This window comes from Lathamus discolor, chromosome 6, assembly GCF_037157495.1.
Source record: "Lathamus discolor isolate bLatDis1 chromosome 6, bLatDis1.hap1, whole genome shotgun sequence".
NCBI lineage: Eukaryota > Metazoa > Chordata > Aves > Psittaciformes > Psittacidae > Lathamus > Lathamus discolor.
Window position 1 is genome coordinate 13,372,137 of NC_088889.1, and position 23,384 is coordinate 13,395,520.

A 23,384-nucleotide genomic window follows, 5' to 3' on the forward strand; every position below is an offset into this window, starting at 1 on the left:
AGGTTTGTGGTTGGGTTTAAACCACGACAATGCCTCATCTCCAAAACCCTTCAAGGCCAGGTCGAACAGGACTCTGAGCAATCTGATCTACTTGAAGGCGTCCCAGTTCATCGTAGGGGGCTGGAACTAGATGAGCTTTAAGGTCCCTTCAAACCCAAACCATTCTATGAGTCTATATTCATTGCCAGAAGATATTGCCACAGTATTTATTAATACCCAGCAATGGCCCAAGCCAAACCTTCACCAACTCATTTGCAGTGATTTTTGTTTCAATTTCCAAATGAACTCTGCATTATTGTTCTTTTTATTATATATCTTTCTAAATTATTATCACCCTCATTATGCAAATGAGAAGCCTTAATTAAACCATTAAAATTAAGCAGGAGAAACAGTGGGACTGACGCTGCTTCATTTCAAAGTCGATATCAAAATACTGTTGCTGTCAGAGGGCCCAGGATTTGGACCACAGGTTAAGTTCAAGCAGAACCCTTACTTTAATTTTCTTGTATATGCAACCTGAACTACAGGAAGTTACTCTGTTTTACATGTTGTACGTGTAGGAAAACTTCCATGTTGTTGCTAATACACAAATACAAATAACAGCTCTGCTTCAGCAAGTCTCCAAAGCATGTTCCTGGTTCTATGATTTCCTTTATTCCCGAATGGTGAAATTCACAACTATTAAAATTTTCCGAGATAAGGAAACTGAGTTACAACCTTACTGCCAAATAAAGTAACATAAACAGCAGAAGAGATAAAACATAATTATGGCGAGTTCTGAAGACCCAGCATTTCATCCTCTCTACTCATCAGCACACTGCTCCTTTACAGTAAAAGTGGATGCCCCTTAAAGTCCTAAGTGAAGTCTTAAATCACAACCAGCAAGCAGAACAATTAGAGCTGAGCCCAAAGGGACTCCTGTCCTTGTTCCCCATGGACATGAGGCCCGTGCTGCTGGGATAACATCCATGCATTCTCCCCAACAGCAGTAACCTCTCCCCACAATTGCTGCTCCATTTCCAGGACTCTGCACTGCATATCGCCTCCCTCTCACACCACTCCACTGGCTCTTTGCTCAGTCTGCAATTGCTCAATTAACAGCCACCTCGGGCACACCTGGGATCCCTGGGATGCATCACTAGCACCCCTGCAGAAACCCATCACCATGCCATTGCTGGTCCAACTTGCACACAACTCCCAGTCGACAGAGTCCATTGTGGTATCAACTGCTGCAAAAAGCCCAGAATTGATACAAGCCTGCTAATAATTCGAATTTCTGACCCCCCCTCTCCAGAGGCTGAAAAGAATTCAAAGCTCAAGCAAAGGGTCCTGAACAAGACAGTCAGTTGCTGGGGTGAGTAGCTTTGAGAGAGGACATCTGCAACACCGAAGCGGAGCGAAGTGAGATTGGCGTCCAGGATCCTCACCTCGGAGCGACAAGAGCCACCGAGGAGGGAGCCTCAAGTCCTCGAGACCTTGCCCAGGAGCCCGCAGCTCAGCTCACTCAAGGAGCTGACTCACCGGCGGCGGAGCCAGAAGACTCGGCGGCAGCTGTGAGTGGTTAAAAACCTGCCCTGGGAGCGCGGAGAACAGAGCGTGTCGAGGCAGTTTGCACAGGCAGGAGAGCGGGATAACTGCCTGATCAAGAGGACTCGCCTGGAGCTCAGGAGGAGGAAGGACTGCTTGCTTGTGCGAATAGACGTAGACGGACCGATCGACCAGATCATGGTCACAACACGATCAAAAGCTGTAGTGACGAGTGCCGTAAGTACCCAGACTGAGCCTTCCTGTAGACATGCGGCCGTGCAGGTCTCTTGCTGCAGTAAATGCCTGAGCCTGGCACTTTTACTGGAGAGAGCCAGTGACACCGCTTGTGTGCGGTGTGAGCGAATAAATGATCTGCTCAGGCAGGTGGCTGAACTGAGGGAGGAGGTAGAAAGGCTGAGAGCCATTAGAGAGTGTGAAAGTGAAATAGATTGGTGGAACCACACCCTAAGGCAAGGGCAGAGGGAAGTGGTTGAACAAGTGGTGGATCCCCTTCCCTCCTACCATCAGATAGAAGGAGTGAACTTAAGGGACAAGGAGGTATGGAGGTTGGTCCCTCCTCGGAGAGGTAAGCGAAAACCCTCGCAATCCCTTCCTTCCTCCCAGTTACACTTGAATAACAGGTATGAAGTCTTGGAACTACAGGGCCAGGTAAATGGAGATAGAGGGGTAGATCTATCTAGTGAGTCACCTAGGGCTTGTCACTCACCCTCATGCCTTAAAACTTCTTCAACTAAGAAGAAAAGAAGAGTAATTGTGGTGGGTGACTCCCTTCTGAGGGGAACAGAAGGGCCTATTTGTCGACCGGATCCATCCCACAGGGAAGTCTGCTGCCTACCTGGGGCTCAGATTAGAGATGTTAAAAGGAAACTCTCTGATCTGGTGCAGCCCTCTGACTACTATTCGCTGCTGGTTTTTCAGGTTGGCAGTGATGAAATTATTAGAAGGAGGGCAATGAAGAGAGACTTCAGGGCCCTGGGACGGTTGGTTAGAGGGTCTGGAGCGCAAGTGGTGTTTGCCTCCATACCTGTTACAAGCAAGGGTGAAGAGATAAATAGAAAGAGTCTGCAGATTAATAGATGGCTACATGACTGGTGCCAAAGGCAGGGTTTTGGCTTTCTTAATCATGGGCTGCTATATGAGACACCTGATTTGCTGGTGGCGGGTGGGATACACCAGTCCCAGAGGGGGAAAAAGTTTTTGGGGCAGGAGTTAGCAGGGCTCATTGGTAGGGCTTTAAACTAGATATGAAGGGGGAAGGGGAGATAACTGGGCCTGTTGGGGACAAGCCCAAGAGAAACATGCTAGGGCCTGAAGGATGGCATACTAGGGAGGACTCAATCTATTGCTTCATTTGAGGAAAAGGATAGCTGTTTAGACCCCCTCCCGCAGGCGAAAAAGGGTATCAGGGCCAGAGTCAACAGAGCTCACTCACAGGGCTTTAGGTTAGACTCAGAGTGCGAGGGGGTTGTAGCTGGGTTTGAACTAGTGGGGCATTGTTCTAGTATTAATGAAGAGCAAAAGGCCTCCTGCCTCCCAAGGGTGCCGCTAGCGTGCTCTGCTCGCTCCCTGAAATGCTTGTACACCAATGTACACAGCATGGGGAATAAACAGGAGGAGTTAGAAGTTTGTGTGTGGTCTAAAGGTTATGATCTGGTGGCAATTAGAGAGACACGGTGGGACAGCTCACATGACTGGAATGTGGTCATGGATGGCTATGTCCTTTTTAGGAAAGATAGCTCAGCAAAGCGAGGTGGTGGAGTCGCTCTTTACGTGAGAGAGCAACTAGAATGTATTGAGTTCTGTCCGGGGTCGGATGAGGAGCAAGTGGAATGTCTGTGGGTACGAATTAAGGGACTGGCTGGTACAGGTGATACAGTTGTGGGGGTCTATTATAGACTTCCTGATCAGGACGAAGGAGTTGATGAGGCTTTCTACAGGCAGCTGAAAGCAGCCTCACAACTACATGCCTTGCTCCTCATGGGGGATTTTAACTACCCCGATAGTTGCTGGAAAACTCACACAGCCAATCATTCACAGTCTAGGAGGTTCCTCCAGTGCATTGATGATAACTTCTTAATGCAAATGGTGGACAAACCAACTAGGAGAGGAGCGCTGCTGGATCTAGTACTCACCAATAAGGAGGGTCTGGTTGAAGTGGTGATGGTCAATGGCAGCCTTGGCTGCAGTGACCATGAGATGGTGAAGTTTAGGATCCTGTGTGGGAGGAATAGAATACCTAGCAAGGCCACAATTCTGGATTTCCAAAGGGCCATCTTTGGCCTTTTCAATCAATTGCTAAGGGAAGTTTCATGGGAAAGGGTATTAGGTGGTAAAGGGGCTCAAGATAGTTGGTCAGCATTTAAGGACGACTTCTTCCAAGCTCAGGGTCAGAGTGTCCCAATGGGTAGGAAATCAAGTGAGGGAGCTAGGAGACCAGCATGGTTAAACAAGGAATTGCTGGGCAAACTCGTGGAAAAAGAGAATCTACAGATTATGGAAGGAGGGGCTGACCACTTGGGAGGAATATAGGACAGTTGTTAGAGGATGTAGGGAGGCAATTAGGACAGCTAAGGCCTCCTTGGAACTTAATCTTGCAAGTCCAGTTAAGGACAATAGAAAGGGCTTCTTCAAATACATAGCAGATAAAACTAACGCAAGAGGCAATATAGGCCCACTGTTGAACGAGGTGGGTGCCCTGGAGACAGAGGATTTAAAGAAGGCAGAGGTGCTGAATGCCTTCTTTGCCTCTGTCTTTACTCCTGCAGACTGTCCCCAGAGGCCCAAGATTCTTGTAGCTTCAGAAGGAGTCAGGACAAAGGAGGAGTTTCCTTTGGTAGATGAGGATTGGGTTAGGGATTGGTTAAGCAGTCTGGACATCTCTAAATTGATGGGTCCGGATGGAATACACCCACGGGTGCTGAGGGAGGTCATTGCTCGGCCAGTCTCCATCATCTTTGGTAAGTCGTGGGAAACAGGAGAGGTGCCTGAGGATTGGAGGATGGCAAGTGTCACGCCAGTCTATAAGAAGGGCAAGAAGGAGGACCCGGGTAATTACAGACCGGTCAGCCTTACCTCCATCCCTGGAAAAGTGATGGAACAACTTATTCTTGACACCATCTCTAGACATATCAAGGATGAGGGGTCATTAAGAGCAGCCAGCATGGTTTTACCAAGGGGAAGTCATGTTTGACCAACCTTACAGCCTTCTATGAGGAAGTAACTAGGTGGAGGGATGATGGTAGAGCAGTAGATGTGGTTTTTCTTGATTTCAGTAGGGCATTTGATACTGTCTCCCACAGCATCCTCATAGATGAGCTAAGGAAGTGTGGGCTTGATGATCAGGTAGAGAGGTGGATCAAGAGCTGGTTGAAGGGAAGAAGGCAGAGAGTTGTGGTCAATGGGGCAGAATCTAGCTGGAGGTCTGTGACTAGTGGAGTACCTCAGGGGTCGGTGCTGGGACCGGTGCTGTTTAATATTTTCATCAACAACCTGGATGAGGGAACTGAGTGTACCCTCAGCAAGTTTGCTGATGATACTAAACTGGGAGGAGTGGCTGACACACCAGAGGACTGTGCTGCCATTCAGCGAGACCTGGATAAGCTGGAGAGTTGGGTGGGGAGAAATTTGATGAAATTCAACAAGGGCAAGTGTAGAGTCTTGCATCTGGGGGAGAACAACCCCATGTACCAGTACAGGTTGGGGGGTGACCTGCTGGAAAGTAGTGAACGGGAAAGGGACCTGGGGGTCCTGGTGGATAGGAGGATGACCATGAGCCAGCAATGTGCCTTTGTGGCCAAAAAGGCCAATGGCATCCTAGGGTGTATTAGAAAGGGAGTGGTTAGTAGGTCAAGAGAGGTTCTCCTCCCCCTCTATTCTGCCTTGGTGAGGCCGCATCTGGAATATTGTGTCCAGTTCTGGGCCCCTCAGTTCAATGACAGGGAATTGCTTGACAGAGTCCAGCGCAGAGCCACAAAGATGATTAAGGGAGTGGAACATCTCCCTTATGAGGAGAGGCTGAGGGAGCTGGGTCTCTTTAGCTTGGAGAAGAGGAGACTGAGGGGTGACCTCATCAATGTTTACAAATATGTAAAGGGTGGGTGTCAGGATGATGGAGCTAGGTTTTTTTCAGTGATGTGCAGTGACAGGACAAGGGGCAATGGGTGTAAACTGCAGCATAGGAGGTTCCATTTGAACATCAGGAAAATCTTTTTTACTGTGAGAGTGACAGAGCACTGGAACAGGTTGCCCAGGGGGCTTGTGGACTCTCCTACTTTGGAGATATTCAAGGCCCACCTGCACAAGTTCCTGTGTGATGTACTGTAGGTTACCCTGCTCTTGCAGGGGGGTTGGACTAGATGATCTTTTGAGGTCCCTTCCAACCCTTGGGATTCTGTGATTCTGTGTGATTCTAAGTCAGGTCAATTATATGAACAGGAAGAGAATAATTATTTCAGGCTGTGATGACTAGGCCTGAATTTCTCAGCTACCTTGCATCGCCCTGTCTATCTCAGTTACTACATTTAGATCATTTTCAATGTGCTTGGCCTAGATTAACCTCTTCAGCAAGTGTTTAACAAATAAAGAAACAAATCCCTCCTTGGCAAAGCCTCTCTGCAGAGCACCAGGCCAGGCAGAAGAGCTCATGCAGAGAATGGACATTTCCTCAATTACTGATGTGCTCCCAAGTCACAGAATGGTTTGGATTGGAAGGGACCTTAAAGCTCATCTAGTCCCAACCCCCCTGCCACAGGCAGGGACACTTTCCACTAGACCAAGTTGCTCCAAGTCCCATCCAATCTGGCCTTGAACACTGCCAGGGATGGGGCAGCCACAGCTTCTCTGGGCAACCTGTGCCAGCGCCTCACCACCCTCACACGAAAGAACTTCTTCCTAATATCCAATCCAAATTTCCTCTCTGTCAGTTTAAGGCCATCCTCTCCCATCCTACCCCTCCATGCCCTCGTAAAAAGTCCCTCTCCTGGGACTTCAGTCAAATAGTACAAGGTGACACAGCCCTGGACAACCACCAGGTCAGCAGATATAATGGCTTGGTGGGGCCACTCAAGACTAACCAAATGGGCAAAAGAGCAAAAGGTCCCCCACCCCTTGCTCACACCCTCCCACCAGGCAGAGGGGAGGGAAGTGGGGGGTGGAAAGGGGATGAGGGGGGCAGCAGCTCAACAACAGCAGTGACCTCCAGCAAGCTCTGCACCTCAAGCAGCTATGCAACAAGTTTCAAGGACCTGTCAGCTCGCCCTCTCCACTTTTCTGTTGGCAGCCCCATTTAGCAAAGATGAACACAGGCTAAAGCATTCTTGCTCTTGGCAGTTCTGTGATGCCAGAAAAACCTGCTCCCTAGCATCAATTACTTCCAAATTCAACAAAAATGACTGAAGATACACCCAATGCTCAGCCTATGGTCATGTTTAGTCAGACAAGTATATCCACCTGCCTCCCTGCCCAGGAGCTGCCTGAGATGTTCTTTACTGCTTAGAAAAAACAAATTGAACCTAGCCAACCCTTTGCACCACAGATCCAGGCTTCTCTTTCTGATGGAGCTCACCATCCCTCCTGCAAGGCCAGAGATGTCCTTGTCTAGGAGCTGTGAGGGAATGGCTTGTCAAAAAGGGTCACATAGATATGCTGCAGCTGGTGGAGCAGGAATGTGGCAAACACCACAATCAACAGGTTTAAGACCAGGAGGAGAATGGAGCAGCGAGTTATCACCAAGGACACAACATCCTCGGGAAGTTACATTGTATCTAGCAGAATATGTATAACTTGATTAGAAACCATAAATAGTGTCCTTGTAAAGCTACATTGTATCTAACAAAATATGTGTGACCTAGTTAGAAACCATATAAATAGGTGTTAAGACTTGCAATAAACGAAGCTTGCTGGTAACTTAGATTGAGTCGTCCAAGTCTTCCTTTCACGACAGGAGCCAGTCCCATGTGTCATAGTCTGACCTTAAAATAATCCATTAACTCTTAATTTTTTATTTTATTTTTTTCCTAAGTAGGACAACAGCACTAATGCTCAGTGTTCTGCAGCTTTCCCTGTGCTAGAAGAGCTGATCCCCCTCCACACACGTCAAGAGTTCAGTGTCCTGGGATATGGAGCATCCACTTTGTTCTGCATGCAAGCTGCTGTACAGCAGGGCTCTGGGCCACAGCTGGGGCTCTTATGATCTTCCACCATACAGATATTAAAACACTGAAATGTTAAAACAGAGCCATGGAGCAGAAAGGTAAAACAAGGTTCAGCATAGATCACAAGACTTCTGATAAAATTAGAAGAGTCAGCAACATTATGCCAACATCCTCTTGCCTTTTAAATCCATATTACATTAATATTACATTTTCATTCATATTAAATTCATATAACTTCAAATTACATTTGAAGTATCCTTCATTTTAGTGTCTATGCCACTGCTCCATAGCTATTAGGTTTGGGAAGGCAATACAGAAATGAAAAAATACCCCCCTGTGTGTTATTATGGCAAAGGATTACACTGCTTTAAGAGGAGATCAAACAAATAAAGAAAAATAAAAAAATATTCTTACTACTTTAAGTTTTAAAATCTTATGGTTGGGGAGACATTGCATAATTATGAAATGTCATCTCCTTCTCTACTGCAGGAATATTCACTACAGCTACTTTTGAAATAGGCCTCCAAGGATTTGATATCAGACGAGACATTAAAGTAATATATACTTGGCATTTATTTTGTTTGTGGCATTTTGGAAGAAATTGTCTTGTGATCATACACAGTAAATATTGCATGAAACAATCCATCCCGGTGCCGTTCCTCACAGCTCGCACACTCAAGTCAAGGAAAGCTGCTTATGACACTTAGGTAAGAAGGAAAAGGCTCAGCAACAACACCAAGTACAACTCCACCTCACTTCTGCTGCAAAGAAGTTGCATGGCGCCATGAGATTGCTTTTTTCAGATGAAAAATGCTGCCAGCCTGACCTTTCACCATATCTTGTTATATAATGATGTTACCTAGGTCCCTTTTATTGGCTGATCTTTTCCAGCAATTTAATTTCGCTTCTCTGCCTCTAGCACACACATACACTCCTATACAAGAGATTTGGTTCAACTTGCAACAAGTTCCTCAGACATTACAGACTAGGGGAAAAAAAAAAAAAAAGAAAAAAAAAAAGGAATGCAATAAAAATTTATGTGGAGGCAAAATTAGAAATGCCCCAAATTGAATATGTATGTGGGTATCTAGACACGCTTAATAAAAAAAGACGAAGCACAAACCAGATGCTGTGATGAATGCTAGCTAACTTCCAAGGGAAATATGCAGAATACATTTATTTTCAAAGGCAGCGCATGAATAAGTGGAAAAGAGTCTTTTCCAAACCAAGCTGGTCACCCAGAAAAAGCAAATGAACAAGTGGCTTTAAACTGGCAGAGGGGAGATTTACATTAGATATTACGGAAAAGTTCTTTGCTGTGAGGGTGGTGAGGCACTGGCACAGGTTGCCCAGAGAAGCTGTGGCTGCCCCATCCCTGGCAGTGTTCAAGGCCAGGTTAGATGGGGCTTGGAGCAACCTGGTATAGCGGAAAGTGCCCCTGCCAGTGGCAGGGGGGTTGGAACTGGAAGCTCCTTAAGGTCTCTTCTAATCCAAACCATTCTGTGATTCTATGATTTTAAGTGAGAGCTGGGATAATACAAAAGAAATACTTGGCGACATACAGTAGGTTTGTGGAACTGCGGTGCAAGTTAAGACACCTTGGACAGCCAGAGTACTACAGTCTGTCTTTCTACTTGAAGTGCTGGTAACTCTCCTGACCTTAATCACAACATTCACAATAACTGGCATTTTTCTAAAAAAGCTCAACTGCTATAATCATGGAAATAAATAATTTCAGATCTTATTGGGGAAAAAAAAAAAAGCTTTTAGTCTATGAGATTTCAATTGCACTGTTTCCTAACCACTCAAAAGAGAAGACATGCTAAATTAAGAAAGTATTTATTCACAATTTCTAAGTTAATCTCAAAAGTTTCTAGGGCATGAGATATTTTTTTGCATGTGGCTTTATCACATCACCAAATTAAAAACTGACCAAAGAATAAATGGATTTTTTTTTTTTTTTTTTTTGTAAGAGCACTGAATATCCACAAAAGGCATCCTCAGCTTCTCAGTCTTCCAGAGACAGCTGGAAGGTGAAGCCTCTCTCCTCCTCCTTCTCCACTTGTCCCCAGCCACCTCTGTCTTGCAGTACATAGTAATTCATCCTGGATCTACACGCTTGGACTAAGACCAACAAATGAATCACATAAAACCTTTGCAAGAGTTTTCTTTCATGCTTTACTAGCACAAAACAAGGTCCTTGCCAGTTTCAGACACCTCCGGCAGCTCACTGCCAGAAGGAGAGCAGAGCATCCCTGCCTATGAGATGCAACAGCGATCACTTTGTTATTCCAAATCCTAAATAAGAAAAAATTCTTTAAAAGAGACAAGGATCTCAGCCAATATTCCTCTCTGAAGAGTTATCATGGCTTTTTCCCCATCCTTCTCCAAACTGGAGTATGCTTACCATTCCAGAAACAGATGCCCACAGAGATCATATGCCATAGATCATAAGTTTTTAATACTTGCTCAGCAGCACAAACAATAAACAGTGGTGTAGTGAGTTGTAAGGTGGAGGGACAGAGAAAAAAATCTATCTGCTCCTAGAAAAAGTATTATGGTTCCCCTAACTCAATAGATACTCTGCTGATAAGCTTTGTAGTGTCAAAATTAGGTCAGCCTGTGACAGTAGTGTTGGGAAGCAGCAATGTGATTTAATTAGCTCTGTGCCTTCTTATGTTAGTACTATCAATCAAGGAGGCTTCCTGAGCTCCAAAACTGCGGTTTAAGTCACAGAGATATGGGTGAATATCAAGTAACGTGGCAAAAAAAGTCCAATCATAGAGGAAAAAAAGTTGACTTCAGTCCTTGTCTTGCTAGTTTGGTGGGTAAGGTCAGCTCAGGGCCAGCCCAGAAGAGGAGAACACAGGATAAATGCTACTACGCACATGAAGGGAAAGCAGGCAGGAAATATTTTGTACTGATGCATAGAAACCTTTTAAACTATGGACCTCTTCCTGATATCACTTACCTACTATGGCTACTGAAAGTAACATATAGCCATATTCCTATTTAAAAAAATAAATAAAAAAGAAATACTAAAGAGAAAGTATTTCAAAGTTTTAACCAAATGTAATAATACCAAAATTTCCACAAGACCACCTGTGCTTGCTCAGTAGCATTTTGTATGATATGGATTGAACCAGGAATTTCATAACTGATTTCAAATGGCCTTTATTAGGGGGAGCCCCTTGCACAGGTCAACATCAAACCGCCTCTAGCTGCAGGCTTCCCATATGAGGTACCTGTCATTTCTCTCAGCTGGGGCCCAAGATGAAAAATATAATCAATAACCTTAATATTTATTAAATAAAACCAACTTGTATAACATTTCTCATTCCCCATTATCCCCCAAAGAATACTACACTGAAGAGGAAAAAAAAAGTTCCAATAATAAATTTATTAGTGGACGGAACCTAACCTCCTATTGGAAAAAGATGTCACAAATCCCACATTACCTGCAGCAAAATACTCTAAACTCTGCATTGATGAAAGCTATTGCCATAGGGCAGTTCATTCATCACAGCAATACCACTGAGACTCCTGGTCACTTCATTTGCAATTAGCAGAATTAAGAGCTGGTAAGAGTACAGGAAAACTTAATTCTGAGAGTTGCAAGCACATCTGCAATTACTTTAAATCATCTTTTTCTAAAAAAATATTATTTCCTCCTTACTATGCTGCAGAACTGCATGAAATTCACTGGGGGCTCCACTCCTGCTAATTGGTTTTACATGGGAAGGCTCCTGATGCAAAGCAGCAGAGCGAAACTGCAGATATAATAAGTGAATGCTGCCCACATGCAGCCAAAACTGATGCCAAGCAATGGAGAGGCAAGGGCCTGAGCATGCAGATGTGCCTGCTCCAGTACCAACGCAGCTCCCCACAACAGGGTAGGAAAGCCCAGGGCTACAGAGCAACCAGAAGATGAGAAGCATTCTGCATTTTCAAGAACAGTCATTATGGTTCTCCTATTTCACATATACATCTAATTTTAATTACATTTTAAATAATCCTACAAGTTCCACAAATCATGAAGATCTTATCACAGAGCAGATTAAAGGAAATAATTACAGAACCAGAGCTCTGATATTTTTCAGAGTTTAATTCTCTTACCATTATCCTCCAACAAGGTCTTGACCAGATCTCTGTGTAAGTGGAACTTTTCACCAGCAAATAACTGGGCAAAGATCACAGAATATTATCACAGACTCATAGAATGGTTTGTATTGGAAAGGACCATAAAAAACATCCAGTTCCAACCCACCTGCCATAGGCAGGGACACCTTCCACTAGACCAGGTTGCTCCAAGCCCCATCCAACCTGGCCTTGAACACTGCCACGGATGGCACAGCCAGAACTTCTCTGGGCAACCTGTGCCAATGCCTCACCCCTCTCACAGGGAAGAACTTCCTTCTAACATCTAATGTAAATCTCCCCTCTGTCAGTTTAAAGCCATTTCCCTTGTTCTACCCCTACATGCCCTTGTCAAAAGCCCCTGTCCAGCTAAGTACTTTTGGAAAGAACTGAAACACTGAGGCTCCCAGTGCCTGGCAAGCAGCCCCAAAACATATGGCTTCCACTGTAACTGGTGCCATCTTAGTCTTCAGTTAATTATGGGTGAACAAATCTAGAGCATCCTTTTCAAGATACTGGTTTAATACGAGTTTTCTATGAAACTCAGAAAAGGGAACAGCTCCTAAAAACATAGGAACTTGGTTTCTTGTTCTAGCCATTCAATAACTTGCTACTTATTTTTCATCAGCACTTACTTGTCCTTAAACATTTACCCTTTTTTTGTTTAGCAGCACACAGCAAAGTTGGTAAGCAAAGCTGCACTCTTCACAGATAAACTGAAAATACCCATATGAGCCAGGGAATACCCAAAGCAACCCTGCTGACATTTCAGTCTCTTCTCTGCTCAGCCTGCCAGGACAGCCACCATGCCCACCCAGGTGGGAGAGCCCAGATTCTAAAGCCTTTTTTACAATCCCAAGCACCCTATATATTTCTGTATGTAAGGGTGTAAGACAGGATCCCTCTTCTCTACATGTAATTAATTGATGCCAGTGCATTTTAACTTTTTAAGATTTTTTTGTGGATTGTCCTGGAATATCAGACAGCATCACATGTCAGAGATAAACCTCTCTCCTAATGCGTACACATTTTTTGTACTGACCGACTCTATCTCAGCTTAGCCAGAGAGAGCTGACTGCAATACCACCTCTGCTGCCATTTCCAAGGAGCAAGGAGCTACCAGTGCAACTGCCATTGCTGGGTCATGATCATGTGTCCCTGCCAAGGCAAAGAATAAAGAATAACTTCCTCTGTGCTCTTGCAGGAAGTTATCTCCTGACTTACCTCTTGCTCCTTCTTTCATTCATTAAACGGCCAGCTAATTCAATTCAAGGAGATGGACTGCTCTTCCCCACGCTGCAGGATTGCCATGTACACGTTCAGATATGATTTACAGTTTTGGCTGCCAAGTTACTTTCCCAAAAGAAATATGAGGACAACATGGGTACCTTCACTTCAACCAGCACTGCATGTGGGACATAGGGCAACAGTCTCTCTCTTGACCTTGGACGTAGAAACTGAATAGCCTTGAGTATCAACACTGAGAAAACATCCCTCTGGTACAGGACTTCCTGACAGGATTCTGAGGAGGTATTTCTTTGGGTTTTGTTTTGTTTCTTCCTGGCTTCAATAAAAGTAAAGTCATTGAGACGCACTGCCTTGCAATTCTTGCTTCTGTTTAACAACCTTAACAGGCAATTACAGATTAGCACAATAGCCATGTTTTCCTATGCCACAGAAAGCATAGAATACGCTAGAAGAATGGCCCAAAATACAGTACACTATTTAGTGTACTAAAATAGTGGCCCCTGCAAGTCATACTTTTAAATTCCTCAGCCTCTTATTCCAGCATGCTCAGAGAGTGACACTGTCATGATTTCTTGGTTAGTTCACAGTATGCCTTTGCACTCAACAAATACAGCATCTTTCCAGGATCACACTGATTTAGAAGGGATTGGGAATACCAGTATAGAGAGAAACCTTCCTACACTACACCTTCCTTCCTTAACCGCTCTTTGAGCAGTTTGCAGCCTACAGATTGCAGGCAGTGGGTTCAATGAATCTTCTAAAATAAGAAATTATCTGTAAGTGACAGCAACACTACATTGTTCCTGGCATCACGAAACGGATAATATTGCCAGGCATGTTTCAAAAGTATTATAGTCTAGCAGTAAACATGTCTTACTTATTTGGGTGTTCTGAGCATACAGTAATATGTTGTTTCCCCCACCTAAAAAGGCAGAGACATAAAAATCAAACACATTAAAAATCACCTCTTCAAAAGGCAAATCCTGAATTCTTAACCATTACTCCTATTTGTACACTTTGACAAAACATCTTTCCGAATCTTCTTCCCATGGTCCACGTAGCTTTCCCTGTCTCACTGTAATGACTGAAGCCTCATTTGCTTCTAGTACAAACCAGCAGAGAATTAGCTGGCCTCCACCCCCCACCTCCTCTGCAGCCAAGGACAGAGGCAAAAGAAGCAAGCTCCATTGAGGTACAGAGACAGAGCTCCATTCACTCTGAGGTACAGAGACACCTGAACCTATTAATTTGGTAATGCCACTATTGCACTACACCTCCAAAGCTATGCTGATGCGCATGCACATCATGGCACATCCATCGCAGGGCACTTGCTGATGAACCAACAGAGCGCAACCAAGCAGAGTGAGACTGGGGCTGGCATCCAACATGAACATTAACATGCCTTCCCGCAGGCCTGTGCTGTAGCCCAACACTAGAACGTAGTGAACCAACAATCACTGTCTGCTCTGCAGACCTGTATATACCTCCAGGGTTTACAATTCCCTGGAGCTATATAAGCCATTGGAGCCCAGCCCAGCCTGCCATCATCAAGTACAGCTTGGCAGTGTCAACACTTGGACAGACAACTATGCATGCCCAGCCAGAACATCTCACCTGGAGGACCACAGCTGTGCTCTATCACCTGCAGATGGGCCATGGGCATCTCATTAGGATAAGGATGGAAATACTTCAGCAGTGCACAGCACTGCTTAAACTGGGCACTGCTGGGTGCCTAAACCACCTGCTGTGGGAGAAAAGACAGCCCAGAAGGAATGGCTAGAATGAACCATAGAATTATTTAGGATTCATCAGCCTAGACAAAAGCCACAAAAATACAGTTTATGAGTGTGTCCTGAAACAGGAGGAAGTGCTGTAGGTGCTATAAAACCCACACAACTGTGAGCAAAAGAAATAACATCCTGAAAGAGCCTGAATGAAAGCTTCACTTAAATGCTGTACAGTCCTCAGAATGGTTTCATTTTAGTTTGCTGGCTGAAAAAAAAAGACAGTTTAATATTAAAGAGGAATTTTAGAATACATAACCGTACATGAATGCAAATGAAAAAAATGCTGCTTTATAGTGTTAAGCAAGAATAAACAGCTTTTTAAACAACAATTTGCATTTCTTGTGAGATAGCACAAATATGTCGCAGTGAGCAGGGACTATCAAGAAAACAAGCTTCCTTTCAGGAAGAAAAATGAGTTCTTGAATTAGAATTGTGTTTCCTGTACTTCAATGTCTCACACCTAGTTTTCACATCTTTGTTTTGAAACACTGGGTGTAGGAGTAGCAGCAGAAAGACTAGAATATGTTCCATTATATAAAGTTAGAAGCCTATTACACCAGATTTTATATATTCCAGGCACTATTAAAACTTGTGTAATTCGCCTTAGCTTCAGTAGGAAGAGTAACAGTTATAAAACAAACAAAAAACCCAACTCACAGCAGAAGCACCAAGGAAATGACTCATTTTTTTATTAGCTCCTGTATTCCAGGATTTTAATGATTTTGCAGGCTCAGCCCTAGGCACTCTGGGGTGGGAGGGAGTCTAAGGACCTGGAGCGGCAGTGGTGCCTGACAGCTACAGCTAAGAACCAACCTGCCCAGGGCCGCACAGGCTCAGCAGGATTAACCAAGTATGTTCTTGTACAGCTTGTGACCTCTGCTAGTTCAGCTGGAGAAATGCTTATTTAACCTATGGAGGCTGTACAGGGTCACCACCAGTTTGGGTAGACCAAGCCAACTGGCCAGATGCGTCCACTTGGTCAAGGGATACTGCGGCAACATCCCAGGACTCACAAAGCACAGTGCTTCCCTCCCTCAACACCTTCAGCAGCAAATATGCTTAATCAGTACAACCACACAGGGAAAACCACATCTGGCAATTAAAAAGTCAGTAACACCCATTTCAATCGCTTTGCAATGGACAAGCTGATTTGCCTTAAACACACCATTTTGCTTCAGGCACTGGCATGGGGAACACAAGTCGGGGGGGCTCCGCCAGCCCGAAGCCTTCTCCCTCCTGTGAAGGAAATCTGCAGCACTCGGGAGCCTTTCCAGGCAGCCCAAGGAAAATCCTGCCAGCTCATAGCGTAAACCAACGCATTTCCAAATTTTGGCCAAAGCATGCCATGAGGCCAGATAAGCAGAAGAGAGACTGCCTGTTTCCTTTCCTTATAGCAAATCACAGGCTGTGCTGGTACACAACAGAGCTATGGAGGAGCACTTAGTATGGAGGCAACAGAGGCCCTCAAGCTGTTTGATGCTTGCATGACACGACTGACAGCAGTATAGGACTGTTGGACCTACCAGCAAGCCTGCTTGAAGAGCCACCAAAAATTAAGGAGATATTTAAAATAGTCCAGTTTCCAGTGGCTTACCCTACAAGCAGATGATCTGTATGGGCCAAGCTCTCGCTGAAGCTCTTCTGACATTGGGGAATTTGTATTATCTGTGTCAGTCAATCCCTGCCCTCTCACCTTTGCTATATGTTGATGTCTACTCGCAGATGAGTTCACACTGCAATTTTTTTTCATGGAAGAAATACTGTTAGGACACTCCTTTGCATCCAGCCACTGCAAATGGAAATACCTCCAGGAGACCGATCAGCTGAGCAGTTTTTGAGCCTCCTCCAGCAATGTGCTTCAAACTGGCCCAATCCTTTCAATATTAATTGGGGCTGTGATTGACAGACAGACCAGCATAAACAGAAATTGCCTCCCTATAGATCTCATTAACTTGGGAAACCAAACTAATAGCATGGTATTGATGTGCCTGTTGAACGTGCAACTTGCCTTCAGAGTTAAGTTAGCTATCAGCATTTCTGTGATTTATTTGAATAGGCATCAATAAGCGATCAACAAATCAATAAAAATTAATGATGAAAATTATTAAACTCCCACCTTGTTACTCAGGCAACATTACATAGTGTATTATTGTTTATACGATTTACCAGTCCCTTTTCAGCAGCTGATGACATTGCCAATTTTATTAAAAGAGTGCAATTAGCCATTAAGTTTCATTACAGAGTTGCTCCTTTCATAGAAAATTTGTGTAAGCCTGTTAGAGCATTTAGAGTGGCAAATGCATCTCATTTTTTCCCACCAAAATTAATCACCAGTGCGATGCTTTTCAGTAGGCTGTACAACCTTCAAGTTCAGCAGCAGCACACGCTCAAGCAGAACCACATCTGGTCCCTGTTACAGCCAGACAACAGTGATTTCCTGGGGGCTGGGACACACAGATAGGAGCCCCCAGCCATTGATATGCAGTTTGGGCATTTGTAGATGAATGCAAGCAGAATCTTATCAAGCAGAAGAGCTCTGCTCTGCTTTAGTCACCACATGCCTGGCACAACGATAAAGCACAGCTTCAGAGCTCAAGGCTTTAAGAATAAAACCAGGGAGGTAAGGGAAAGCTTCTCTATTGTGAATAAAATCCTCTGGCAGGCTGGATATGTGGCTTTCCTGTATGTAACACTTCAAACACAACCTGTGTCTCAATTTCTTCAACCTTGTATTCTACTGTGAAACTGTACTGGAGACGTCAGCAGTACAAAGGCAAAATGCCCGGAGGGAACACCAGTCAGACATGCTGACCTGCAAACCTGCAAATCTAACCCACATCACAAGGCTATGGCTGTGACTCCAGATCATGTTGTACTCTGCACGCAAAAGCTACTGACACAGTGCTGGTACAGGAGTCAGTGTCACCGAAGACGTTGGCCCAAGAATGATTTAGATTCCTGGCAAAAGGCATTTGGGAGAGAAAAAAAATTAAATAGAATTTCTGTAGCTCTATTTTAACTGTTTGTGTTATTTAATAAAACACCACCACAGAGTCAAACATTTCCACCACTGTAAACTTTTGAGATTTGGCTTCGCCCACTTCCCACACTCAAAGAGCAAAGCCAAAATGTTTAAAAGCTGCTCTTACAGCTGAGCTCTGCTAAGCAGCACAAGGTAAACCCATATTATTTATGAATAGAAGGGAGCCAATATCAGCCACCACTGCAGAATTAATAAGCAAATCCTGCGAGCAGTCTGCTCCCTATTATCACTTCAGTTCTGATGAAATATGATGACATATTTTTAGTCCCTACCATGAGGTTATCTACTCAGAGTACTGGATGTCCAACAGCTGCAGCCCAAGCAGAGTGACAGACCCTATAAAAGGCAGGCAATCTACTCAAACTTTCCAAGTGTAGGATTCTTACGAAGAAAAAATATATATACCTTCTATGCATGTTCAACCAGTCAGTGGGCAGTACTGCTTATTCAGTGGTTGGCTTTTGTTTGTTTGGGGTGCTTTGTTTTGGGTTTTTTCCCTTCAGGAATGCCATAAAAATGTTTTTCATTTTTTAATTTGAACTTCAAACATTTGCACCAGATGAGTATGCATAAGTAGAGTCTGCCTGCCTGGATTTGTGTGTGGACGCTGAGGCACAGAGACACAGTGAGAGAGCAAGTCCCCTCTGAGGATGCCAGCACTGTGATAGCCACAAATAAGACTGTGGGGGAACAAGATTCACGGGACCTTTTCAGATCTCAATCCCAATCACCGGTCTTTCCATCAAAACACTGAAGATAGCCTTTTACACTTTCATACCAACACATGCATTAACACCATAAAATATTTTGTAGAGTCATTTCCATGTGAAACAAATTTTGGTGACAGTCAAGGTATTTGCAACCACACCTCTCTTCTTACATCTATTTCAAAGTGTATTTTCATATGAGCAAGGCCTTGGCTTGAAGAGTTTTAACAGTTCTTTTTGCATATTTCCCCAGGAGCATTAAACTTCTTGCTGCAGAACCGACTTCAATTGCACAGGCAACTGAGAACTTTACATAAGAAATACAAAGCCACAGTAGATGAAATCTTGAGGGCTGAGTTTTGGGGACCACATCCTCAGCTGGAGTAATTCAGCAGCATCTAAGCAACTTCACTATCAGTACTCTGATTTTCATGTGCTGACAATCTTGCCCTTATGCTGCTGCTGTGATCTCAGAAAACAAAATGTTCAAGAAACAACAGATGCAAATGGAAAAAAGCATAAGCAGATTTATTCAAAACTATTAGATTATTGGCTCTTTAAATGCACTTCTAATTAGTATATCATAAGCTGTCCTTAACATATTTCTCAGCACAGCAAACTCTGACAGATTATATGGACTCTTGGAATTTGAAATTAATTGGAAGAACTAAAGATAGCACATAAATAATGAAAATACCCATATGTGCTTTAAAATGTTTTTAATAAAAATGACTGCATAAATTCTTCTTCCCACCTCAAAGAATAAGAACATGGCTACCTAATATCCTTATTATCTAGGTCCTCATTAACTCGCAAAAGTGTTGGATAGTTTCAAATTATATCTGATTTCATAAGTATCTATTTAATATTAAAAACAACATGCACACATGAGCACCCAGTCTACACAGAGGAGAATATAGGTACAAAAAAAAGGTTCAAACTATTGCTCAATAAATGTCAAAGGCTTTGATCAAACGATACTAAACTACCATGAAAAATACTACATCAAAGGCAGCCTTAATTCTGCTCTGCATGAGCTGAGGTGGTGGCACCGTGGGGACATCCCAGGAGCCTGTGCTTGAGCCGTAGCACCAGGGCTGCTCTATAGTCAGGCCACAGTGGGCACCTGCACGTGGACCCCCCCCCCCCACTGCAGACTTGCAGCATGCCTGGGCTGGGTTCCTCCTTGCATGGAAAAAGACATGCAGAGAAGAAGTAGCACCATTAAAGGGTTTTGTCTGTGTTTTGTTTCCCTCTGGAGCAAAGCTAAGCATGTCTCCAGGGCTGTGATAGCTTGTGGGTGCAGAGCGTGGGAATGGCCTTCAATGAAAATGAGAATTTCCAAACCCCAACTCTTCTTTGGGAGCCAAGACCTTCATGCACTACTAGTCTGGGTGCCTCAGCTCAACACCCAAGAAAACCTTGGAAAACAAGACATTTCCCTCCAGTCTTCTTCAATAACTTGGCAAAACCAGACCTCTGTACTGACTGCAGCTCTAAATCTTACATATTCAGCAGATGGCAATTCATTAACTGAACCCAAAATGGAAATGAACCAGCAAGAAGAGAAAAAGTAGCAGGTTGCCCTATCTGCATGATTAAATTGCACTGCACACACGTGCTGTGTGTCCATCCCAACAGGTTTAACACCATCAAGTGTCACCCACTGATGAAGGATCAACAGCGGTGGCATGGGATAAGGGGAGCACACCAATACAAGCAATCTTTGCTCCTTGCCAACATAAAGCCAAATCAGAATTGTCGATTTAAGTAGAGAAGATTAATGTGTTATTCTGATGAAGAGGCCAAGACAAAATAAATAAATAAACAAATAGGCCTTTTGGCTTTATTTAAATTAAATTTGCACTAAAAATACTCCGCTATACCAATACAGCAAATTTTCCACCAACATTAACACTAAAAATCAAGCCACCTGCAATTTCTTGTTCTTAAGGAAAAAGTTTCCCTGACCATTTTATTTGCATACAGGCACAGGATGAAGGAATAGTTTAGAATTACTGTAAGGGTCAGACGATATAACATAAGCCATCTTAAATTGTCTAGTAATAAAGGACTTGCTCTTTGATGATTTACAACAGGAGTAAATGCCAATGGAGTAAAACTGGCACAAACAGGAAGAAAATACAGCCTCATGTGTGTAGTACAACCATCATGGTAAATTCTCCCTTTCACTGCACAACTGCATTTTCATCACTTTTCAGTAAGGACTCAAAGCAATAGGATTAGGATGCTCAGATTTATCCACCTCCTGCAACCCCTCTTTGAGCCCTCACAGGTTGACTTAGATCATAACTTGCACAGCAAACTAATATGTTTTGCTGGTATTCAGCTGAGACTCAATAGATCAGATTGTTATTCCTGTTTTTCCCTAAAGCACGTTCCAGGCTCCTGACTGTGTCATGCCACTCAAGAGATGCACAAAGATGCTGGTATCTCCCTCCTGAGCTCATCTCTCTCCACATACTCCTGCAGAAATCCCTCCCTCCCCCCATCGCACTGGGCAGGGTACCCCCCCAAACTGCCCAGCGGTCCTTGCAAGAGGTGGCTGCAAAGCTCTCCAATGACTAGAAGACAACAGCAACTTGGAAAAGAAGCCACGAAGGGTCAGGCAGGAGGATGGGCAATGCAGCATGGTCTTGCTCTGCATCACAGCCTAGGGTCAGCCAGGAACTGCTCACTTGCCATGGTTTGAGAGAGGGGGAGGCAAGGGAGGGTTCAAACATATCTAAAAAGCTGCCCAAACCAAAATGGATAAGTGTCTTACTTCCAGTCTGTGAGTTCTGTACCACAGCTTTTATCAAACTTCTGCTAAAGCTTGGAAAAATGTTCCATATTCAAACAAGACCATTAAGTGGGTGGAAAGCAGAAGGTGAGGGAAAAGCCAGTGGACTTGTGAGCTGCATCAAGCATCTGTGCGGCTACAACCATGCTTAAATAGTTTATCTGAAACCAATTCTGAATCAACTAAGCTAAAGCAAATAAAGTTCTTAAACAGGCAAAAAAATTAAAAAAAACAACAACTGTCCAGCTTGACATCTGCTGTTTGAGAGCAATACAAATTCAAAAAGATGTGCTTCTGACACAGACACCTTCAAGGGGAAGAACTTTTTCCAAGCTCAAACAAGCAATGCCTAAGAAGCTCAGATGATGAAACTATCCAAAATCAAGGGCCTGGTAGAGTCTGCTCTGCAGACTTCACAGGATCCAGAAGCCCAGCCTGGGTCTGCTGTTGGGCCAGATCCAGGTCTGCTCCATGTTGGATGGCAGAACGGACATGATGCAATACCTCTGAACTAGCCAGAGAAGCTGGAAATGCAGCCCGAGCTGCAGCTCTTTTGACATCAGCTTCTGCTTGCCAGCCAAAGTACTGAAGACAACCAACCTGGCTGCTGTCTCTGAAGGAACACTCTTCCCATGGACTTTCAACTGGGGCATCTTGTCCAGTTGACAAGGGGCTTTCTGTATTAAAAGGCAGCATTGATTTTCTAGGCAATGCTGAACAAGTTAATATGATGAACAAATGTGATCCCAACATGTGTTTGCCTGTGTTTCGTCCCAGAAGGAAAACCTGCATGACATTTACAATAAACATGTCATTCAAAAGGCTCTCAGAACAGAGATCATCATCCATTGAACTATTAATGTCAATCCTCAAGCATCGTGAGCTGGGGAGAGGAGGCAAGGATGGTGGCCCAGCACAGTATAGACGAGACCTGCTAAGAACAGGACAGCCTTTCTACCAAGCACAGGCAGCCACCCACTGGGAAACCACACATGCACAACACACATAGCATCTCATCCTACTCCCAGCAGCAACTACCCAAAGCCTTCTGGTCCCTGGGCTGGCTGCTGCAGAGCCCACCAGCCACGGTGGTCTGTGCTCATCCACCACCCAACAGGGTCCCCTCTGTTCACCTGTGGCCATGTGCCACGTGTCACAGGAGCTACACAAAGCTGGATGAGGACATGGTGGTTCCAGCCCCACTGTGACATGATTGATGAGCAAGTTTGGGCTTGTTGACTGCTCCAAGCGACAGGTCCCTCTCATTGTGCGTACTTGTCAGCCTGGCCCTGATGTGAAAGGGGAAGACAGGGTTCCAGGCTGCAGCACAGATGATGCACCTAAACCTCACTACATCCAACTGCATGAATCCAAGACAAGGCTCATCCTAAGGAACACCTCAGCAGCAAGTGGGCAACAGACAGACCTCCAGAAAGGGTGCTCTACCCTATGCTTACCTACACGCCTGTTCACAAACACAGAAGGTAGAGAAAATGATCCACCAGAGAGATAAGAGAGTCCTTCCATCCTTACAGTGGCCACAGGATCAAAGTTTTGCATTAGAGTGAAGTCACATGTACTTGGGTTTATTTAGATTTCGTGGATTATTTTTCCTAAGCATCCTGCTCTCATGGGAAAGTGCTTCATGACTTCAGCCAGAGCAAGACACAGATTTTCACAGCACAATTTGGTTCCCATGCTGCACAAACGTGCAAACATGGTGTTAACTTAGAGTGTGTTCCCATGCTGTGATGTTCTCCCACTCCTACCCTTTCTCTTTCTGTTTCTCTGGGTATATTGAGGTCAAAGAAGAATTTATAATATGTGACATAAGATACAAGCATGGAGCCCTTCAGGACTGGAATCATAAACATTAGGTGTTAACACAGAAAACCCCTGAGATGCTCAAATCCAGTGCTTCTGTTTATACTTATTGATAGCAGAAATCTATATTTTTAC

At 44.2% G+C, this 23,384-nt stretch overlaps 1 protein-coding gene across 3 annotated transcripts in view; it reads right to left on the minus strand.

Annotated features, from left to right (window-relative positions):
* The window catches only part of MDGA2 (MAM domain containing glycosylphosphatidylinositol anchor 2), a 387,881-nt gene that overhangs the window by 256,009 nt on the left and 108,488 nt on the right, over positions 1 to 23,384 (minus strand). The window lies entirely within an intron of this gene.